Source organism: Chinchilla lanigera, unplaced genomic scaffold, assembly GCF_000276665.1.
Source record: "Chinchilla lanigera isolate Chin_1 unplaced genomic scaffold, ChiLan1.0 scaffold00048, whole genome shotgun sequence".
Lineage (NCBI taxonomy): Eukaryota > Metazoa > Chordata > Mammalia > Rodentia > Chinchillidae > Chinchilla > Chinchilla lanigera.
In genome coordinates, this window is record NW_004955449.1 from 13,385,671 (window position 1) to 13,394,075 (window position 8,405).

Genomic DNA, 8,405 nt, shown 5'->3' on the forward strand with positions numbered 1-8,405 from the left:
AATGCTCTTATATTTCTAGCATGTCCTGCACATCTCCCTGGGTCGATTATGACCAGGGAACCCTACTCACAGTGGGATTGTCCGCCCAGGAAAGGGTAGATAATCCATGCTGGGGCAGCCCACACAGAAAACTAATTTTATGGAAGGAGAAATAATCTCTATGGCAGAAATTAAATCAGTTCTTGAATTTCAAGTGGAAGTGTTTCTTCACATCTGAGTTCACTTGAAGACCAAAAGACCAAACAGGTACCTCAATTACAGGAAATTAAAAGCCCCTGGAAGGCCCATGAAACCATCAAAGGTAAGAAATTAAAGGCAATTTTTAAATCTTCTAATACATACATACACACACACACACACACACACACACATACTTTATAGATGAAAAGAGCATAAAGGGTAGAATTTTTTCAAGATCACACACCAACAGAGTCCAGATTTTTTAATATTCCTAAAACATTACAGGGGTTATAAGCTGCTAAACCCTGACCAATGCCATGTATCAAATACTCAAGAATTAGGATAGCACAACACAAAGCGCTCAGGTTCATCTATAAAGCAAAGGTTGTCAACCTGCCCCGGGGTGTGCTGGTGAGAATTAAATGAGATACTGCATGTAAAGTGCAGGGCAGGGATCCTGGCACACCACACAAAGTCAATGAACAGTCTATCATTATTACTAGCGCACTTTCTTAGAAGCAAACCGAAAGCTCTGAGCTTTGAATTTTAGCCTGGAGAGAAGAGTATGGCTCAAGCAATTCCTTTTCTTGACAAATGCCGTATGGGTATTTCTGTTCTCAGCTGTGCCCAGCAGAATAAATTTAATTCAATCTGGACCATTCAATGCTTGGCCTCATTTTTAATACTAATCTCATCAGTTGTTATTTTCAGTTTCCAGTTTACCCAAACAAGCCATTTTTAGACATTAGTGACTTTAAACCTAAGCTGCCAATGAAATGGAATTACCACTGAAAACACCCAGATTCTTCTGAAGGAATGTCAATACAAAAATACACGGCACACGGCAATGCTTCATAAGGGTGTGGCCACTGGCCTGGATACCAGCGCAACTGTAAGCCCACCTAATGCTATTTTGGAGGATGAATATCTCTACATGTTTACTACCCTAGCCACCCTGCCATCCATTAGGTTTGAATGTCCTTTAAGAGTGAACTTGATCCTCCTGTTTCACTTTTGGTCTCTCTCCAGAGAAGCGAATACGCTGGCATAGTTCTGCCATTTGTCAGCCAGAAGTCTGGCTACACATTTGCTCGTCAATCTAAACCTAACCTATTCTCATACGAGCACATGGGGTTTCATGTAAATCAACCAGACGTTCTGTCACTCACCAGCAATATCTCCATAGTGTTCCACACCCATAGGCCTGCAGAAAATATTTCCTTTTGCCTGTGGAAGAAATATTCAAGTGAATGTGCTTTTTCAGGAATGGTGACACCAGAATGTTTTAAATATGTTCATTACCACAACATGGATAAATGGCGTTTCTGCCAAAGACTTTTGCTAACGGGTGCAGTAATACATGTCAGCACTTTCTGAAATTAGAGGTTCTTCCCTGAGAGGTAAGTAAAATTGTGCATGGTTAACAAACGCAAACCCAAATTTTGGACCTGAGTATTTCTGGTCAGGGTCATTGATCCTTTCCAACAGACTCTGTCTTGGGGAGCTCATTAATGTTATTTCTTCTCTCTTGGCATTTAACATCCAGGTGAGTCTGACCCCAAGGTTTGTAAAAGGGCAGATCTTTATTAACTAAGCATGCTTTATTGTGATTTTCCTACATTTGGATTCACACATTATTTTATCAGCTGTATTTCAAAAATCTGCTATGGTTTAAGGACAATATTTCGTAGATATACTAGTTTGTTACTCGGTAAAATGTTTAAATAACCACTTGAACAGTCTCTTGTTAAAATCTTTGTTTCTGATTGTAGTAATTGTTAATGCTTTTTAAAAAATCTGTGATAAGACTTCAGCCTTCATTAATTCTTTTGGCATTTTCAAGAGGCACAAAGGGATTAAGGAACTGAGAACTGAAACAAGAAAAATAAATATCAGTTCTCATTGACATGTGCATAACATCAGGCCAGTTAACGTCAGTGTTTCTGGATTGCATGGTGGTGTTTTAATGTAGAGACAACACATGAGAATCATGGAAAAAATGGAAAGGGAAAGACTTCTGATTCAGGTTATCTACAAAGGCACATTTCATTCCTACAAGTATCTGGAATGCCTGGTATTCCTATTCCCTGTGAGAACTGTAAGTCTGACCACAGAGCTGTGTTAAAAAATCCAACATCTGTGAAAGGTTCTTCATCCAAATCATGTATTCTCTAAAATTAAAGACTCACAGTTAGAGCCATACCACACTGGCTCTCAAAATGAATACAAATGGATGGAATATAGATTCTAGTCAGAGAGGAATAGTTTCCCTTTATTGGATTCTGAACATGTCCAGCAGATCATAAAGTTTTTTAATACTGAATTTCAACCATAAACTTACTTGGTCATGGTATAAATATTAGTGTCTACCTAAGTACAATTTGGAGCCTTAGGCACCTTCCTCGCAGTTCTCTCCCCTTGGTCCCCTTGCGGCCTTTTCCTACTACCTGACTTACGCCCTCTAGTGTTACTGCAATGAAGTACAGTGTCTAAAGTTCAATTTACAAGCAAAATAATTTTGCAATATTTTCCCCAGGTACCATGCACTAAAACAAACTTACCACCAGGTGGTTTGATCTGAGCTCTAGGTGGTAGTGAGGATTTTATATTTGGCAGTCTCAACCTTAGTTAAATCTTGTATTCTAATTTTAGATCCCCAAAGGGAGAATTTACTTCTAATCTGATTAGTTTCCTCGTCTGCCTTTTAATCCTTGTATTCTAATTTACTATTATTGTGATATACAGAAGGGGGAAAGATACTCTAATAAACTAAAGCAGGCATTTCTTTGATATATTTCCCAGGGCTGGAACTTACATTTTGATTCTTCTAAGTTACCCAAGAGGTTCAAGGTATTTTGACTCAAGAAAAAAGTGATTAAATTTTTACTGGCCTTATGGAAACCAGAGGCGTATTTGCAGTCATAAATGCCGTTAGTCAAACCAGGAGAAACGGCCACTTGGGAAATGTATTGCTTGTGAGCACTTTTCTTTACAGAGAAAGCAAAGCTTGCAACACGGTCAGCTGCTATTACTTTTCCTTTGAAAATCAGCCAGGGCAGATTGTGAGAGCTAACTATAGCCACGGTCGTCTGGGGATCCGCCCAGCCTGCTCAGTGGGGTGGCACCCACCTAGCCACCGTGTGTAGGTCTGCAGATCCAGCTGGCCTAGCCCAGATTGCTATTTTTGGGTAGCGATCCTGAAACAAGGCCCTTGACCGTTCTTCATGCTGCTGGCATTCAGGTTTATACTTAAACCATTCTGAAGCATTATTCGCTTTATGCACCAGTGACTGGTGCCTGGTAGCCAGCCTCTCTGGAGACCCCCACTGCAAGTTCACAGATTTGTCAAACTATAATATTACAATGAAGCTTTGGTTGGATAGCATAAAGCTCACCCACTTGTTCAGCTCTGTTCCATCAAATCCCAATGCGTGAGCAGGAAGGCTCAGGCTTGTGTAGCCTCCCTCTTCTTTTCATCTACCCTCCACTCTCACCATTGCCAGACCTGGTCACTCAGATGGGCGCAGAGCTCTTGTTCTCTTCTCTTCCATGCCCACTGTCACTGCTGTCCATCCACGCTGCCCAGACTGCTGCAGTAACTTCTCAGCTGACCTCTCTGCCTCCAATTCAAGGACATTCAAATAGGAGTTTTCACACAGAATTACAAATCAGAGTGTTTCTCTCTAAATGCTATAACTGGGCATAGTGACACGTGCCTGTAACCCCAGCACTGGGAGGCTTAGGCAGGAGGATCACTGTGAGTTCAAGGTTAGCCTGGGAGGCACAGCAAGACCCCATCTCAAAAGACCAAAATAAAGCTGGGGATATAGATCAGTGGCACAGCTCCTGCCTGGCAAGTGCAAGGTCAAGTTCTATTCCTGGTACCAAGTAAAATAAAATAAAATATTTCAATGGTTCCCATCACCTACACAACTTTCAAATTTGAAATTCTCTAATTTCTTAGTCTATTTGATACTGCTATGACAGAAGGCCACAGACTGGAAATCCGTGGTCAAGGGCCGGAATCCAGTGAGAGCCTCCTTGCTGTGTCATCCCATGATCGAAGAGCGAGAGGGGCCGAGAGAGAGGCGAAAGGGAGCCAGACTTGTCCTTTTGTAAGTAATGAGCTCCTGCTATAAAGAACCTGCCCCACAATAATGGCATAACCCTTTAGAGGGCAGAGCCCTTGCAGTGGAATCGCTTCTTCACGGCCCTCCGCCTAGTGCTGCTACAGTGCTACAGGGCTGTTAAACACGCGAATTTTGGAGACCAAGCCCAAGTCACAGCGCACATTCTCAACATTACCTGAGGGCTGGGGACTCCGCTCCCTCAGCCCCATATCTTACCATCCATTCCCACCACACCCTGTTCCGCCCTTTCCTCATCAGGTAAAAATACCCTACGCTTTGACCCAGCTAAGTATTTACTGTCCCTAAGCCCATTGTGCTTTTCATGTGTCTAAATTTGCCTCATGATGCTCTATGTTTTTTCAAACAGCATTTTGAGCATCACTGTTTAGGGGGGAGCAATGGAGATTGAACAGGACTTTTGTACTAAACCAAATTCCCATACCTATGTGCCTGCCTCTTTCCTTCTCTCTTTCTTTCTTTTTCTCTTTCTTTCTCTCTTTCTTTTCTTTCTCTTTCTTTTTCTTTCTTTCTTTTTCTTTCTTTCTTTCTTTCTTTCTTTCTTTCTTTCTTTCTTTCTTTCTTTCTTTCTTTCTTTCTTTCTTTCTTTCTTTCTTCTTTCTTTCTTTCTTTCGAGGCAGGGGCTCACTGAACTGCCCAGGCTGGCCTTGATCTTAGGATCCTCCTGCCTCAGCATCCCAGCATGCTGGAGTCAAGTGTGCACCACCATGCCCAGCTGATCATCATGTTTTTGTGGATCTTTCCTGGATTCCCCACATATCTTTTACAAATATACATAGTCCCTCCATTTACAATATTCTGTACACCACTGTGCACTCTTAGTTTTTCTTTCTTTCTTCTTTTTCTATTTTTTTGATACTGGTAATTGAACTCAGGATCTGGTGCCTGCCAGGCAGGTGCTGTGCCACTGGTCTATATTCCCTTCCTGAGTCTTAGCTTTATATTACTACCCACACACATGCACACACACACACACACACACACACACACACACACACACACTTTGGACCCTCCCAATGGGCTGTGAGACTCTTAATCTTGGTTTTTGTTTTCACAACATCAAGAACTATACCTAAATTAAAGCAGTAAATAAATTTTGTTGTTACTAAAAATATAAATCTCATGAACAAATCAGCCAGTAACATGCAAGAAAACATTTAAATTCAGTTCCTGTTTTGACTTATACCTAAACAAAATGATTGACCAGGTTTCAAGCTAGGTTGTAGTCTGAGGCCACATATCTGCCTTTTAGGAAAATTAATATATCTGCCAAATGATGATCTTAAGATAAGTCTTAAGTATCAGAGAATTAAATCAGATGAAAAGAGGTAGGAACTAAGGAGGTGGAGGGGGAAAGGAAGGGAAAAAAAATGAGAAAAGAAGTATAAAATGGAAACAGAGCTTCGTGAATGGGGAAGGAAAGGGCACTTGAAGGGAAGGAATGGAAATGAGAAAAAAGAGGAATCCAGAAAGAAAAGAAGGGAGAAAGAAAAAAAATTTACAATAGGGAAAGCTTGTTTATTTTTTTTGTCTTTTAGTTTGCGGCATTTTAAGGAGTCTGCTTCAATTTATAAACTGTTTAAATTAAATAAATGGAAACTTGAATGCAAAAAAAAAAAAAGACTGCCCTGAGAGATTCTGAGAACCAACACTGAATTTATTCACTGTGGTGAAAACAGATAATCAAAGATTTCAATTGGCTTGAGCTTGGGTATAACAACAGACTAAGTTCAGCTATAAAAAATAACTGCTTTTAAAAAAAGAAGTAGAAGCAAAGACATGATGGGCTTGCTGCACTATGCAAATTGTCTGACTCTGGAAGATTTAGAAGACAAAGAGGCTACTGAAATTCAGACAAATGCCACCCGTGGAATGTTTATGTCTAGATGTCCCCCCAAATCTACACACACTTTTAGGTGGGGCTTCTGAGAAGTGACTAAATCACGGAGCTAATCCCTGGGTGAGTTTGCAGCTAAATGTGATTTAGCCCGGCTGAAGAAAGGACATCAGTGGGGGCATGGCCTGGAAGGGTCTGTCTCCTCCCCTTCATCCCTCCCTCTGCTTCCTGACTACCATGCCACCGGCTGTTTCTCCACTGCCAGGCCCCTCTGCCATGTTACCCTGCCTTGAACCAGCCAGTGGTGGACTGAAACCTTTACAAACTGTGAGACAAAATAAACCTTTCCTCCTCAGAGTCGTGGGTGTCAGGTACTGTGTTGCAGTGGTGAGAAAGTAGCTGAGGCACATGCTGTGGCTCCAGGCCATCTTTCTCATTTACTACCTGTGCTCTCTCCACCTGGCTCCAAATTCCCACTGGAACATAGGCTTAATCTGGAAGATATAACTGAGATTAATAGTGGCACAGTTTCTACCTTCCCTTCCCTGGTAAATCATTCCCAGCCCTTTTTATCAGAGGTGTTCAACAGGCGAAGGGTTGGCCTGGACACGCAGGAGGAGAGACTGGGATGGTATCACCTGCGTAACCATCATCTCAGCACGTATCACATTTACAGCCGTGGGTAGAATCTGGCCTTCCACTAGATTTCCAGTGTAGAGTGTTGTATTTCTTTCTTTTAACAATGATAATTTATTAGTTCACAATTTTGTATGTTGATGATTTGAACTGGGATCAACTGAGTGGTTTTTCTGTAGGTCTTTTTGGGCTAGGTGGTTGATCTAGGCCAGTGGTGGCAAACCTATGGCGTGCATGCTACAGTAGGTTAGGGTTAGGGTTATGGTTATGGGTTAAGGTGAGGAGCTAGGGTTAGGGTTCAGGTTTGTACTGCTGAAAGTTCTAAAAATTTCGCCATCAGGGGTCTAGGCTGAGCCTCATTCACAGGCTTTTGGTGGTTAGCAGGCTGGCTCCTGGAGTGAATTATCTGCTATGTGCCCTTTCTAATGGATTCATTTGAGTTTGTTTTCATGGTGGTCCCATGGATCTGGTACAGCAGGAGTTGGCAAACCTTAGTTTGCAAGTGTTTTTCAAGTCTCTACTTATACATGTTTGCTAGTATCTCTATGGTCAAATTAAGATGTGCTATATACATGTACAGATTCCCCATGATGAATGTGATCATTATGTACTACAAACATGTCAGAAACAAAACATGTACTACTAAATGTACTAGCATGTACTACTTAAAAAGTCAGAAACAAAAAATAGAATAAAATAAAGTATTAGAAATTGGAAAAAATATTCAGTCGGTCAACCCAGAATCAAGGAAAGGAGAACAGGCTTCTTGATGGGAAAAGTGGCAAAAGCCAGAATACCAGGAAGGCAGGTAATCCGTGCCATTTTACTGCAGTTACCTCTTCGAGGTTATCTGCATGAAGCCTGCAGGGCACTTCGGAGGATCCGTCTGCTTTCCTTTATAATCAGCACTCACGCCTTGGAGCCTTACACTGCATAAGTTTGACCAGACCAGAAGGAGGATGTCTGCTCTGTCCTGAAGATGACATAAAGTGAGTACTTCCCAGCAGCCTCATGTAAAGGCTTGGACTAGCTCGAGGGCCAACAAACAGGGAAAAATATCCGCCTTCTCTGAGGGACCTCCCATCCACTTGTGGGAAATGGAAGGACAAGAAAAGCCTAAAGAAATATAAGGGCGGGGCCAAGCCCCTAGCTGCACAGGCGCCTGGGAGGCGGGGCCCTGGCACCCAGGAAGCCGTGTGGCAGGGAGCACCAGCCTTTGGGCCTGCCGCTAGGCACCTGGGAGGCGGGCCCCTGGTGCTTGGGAAGCCGTGCGGGACACGCTGGTGTGTGCCGGCCCTTGGGCCAGCCGCCACCGCACGGTCAAGAACTATCATGGCACAGAGAAGCAATGACACAATTGGCCCTTCAAGCGCTGGCTGCGGAGGCATGCCCATGGACGTGCGTGAGTCATCCCGACATGGAGAAACCCTTGGGAATACATGCCACAAAATGGGTCGCTCTTGCCCCTGCCACCTGAGAACCAGAAAGGTCCAGAGTCAGAGGAGGAGCAGCTGCTGAACAAGGACTCAGAGAACATGAGAATAGGGGCTATGCCCGAGGACTCAGAGGTCTAGTTGACTGGGGTCAGGAGAGCCATTGGGAAT

General features: G+C 42.8%; 1 protein-coding gene across 2 annotated transcripts in view; it reads left to right on the forward strand.

Moving 5' to 3' along the window:
• The first annotated feature begins 1,342 nt into the window (after positions 1-1,342).
• Positions 1,343-8,405, forward strand: part of Itgb6 (integrin, beta 6) — a 133,867-nt gene continuing 126,804 nt past the window's right edge. For both annotated transcript variants that reach the window (XM_005393349.2, XM_005393354.2), the window contains exon 1: positions 1,343-1,580. The gene's annotated coding sequence lies outside the window, so the exon portion shown is untranslated. The remainder of the gene's footprint in view (positions 1,581-8,405) is intronic.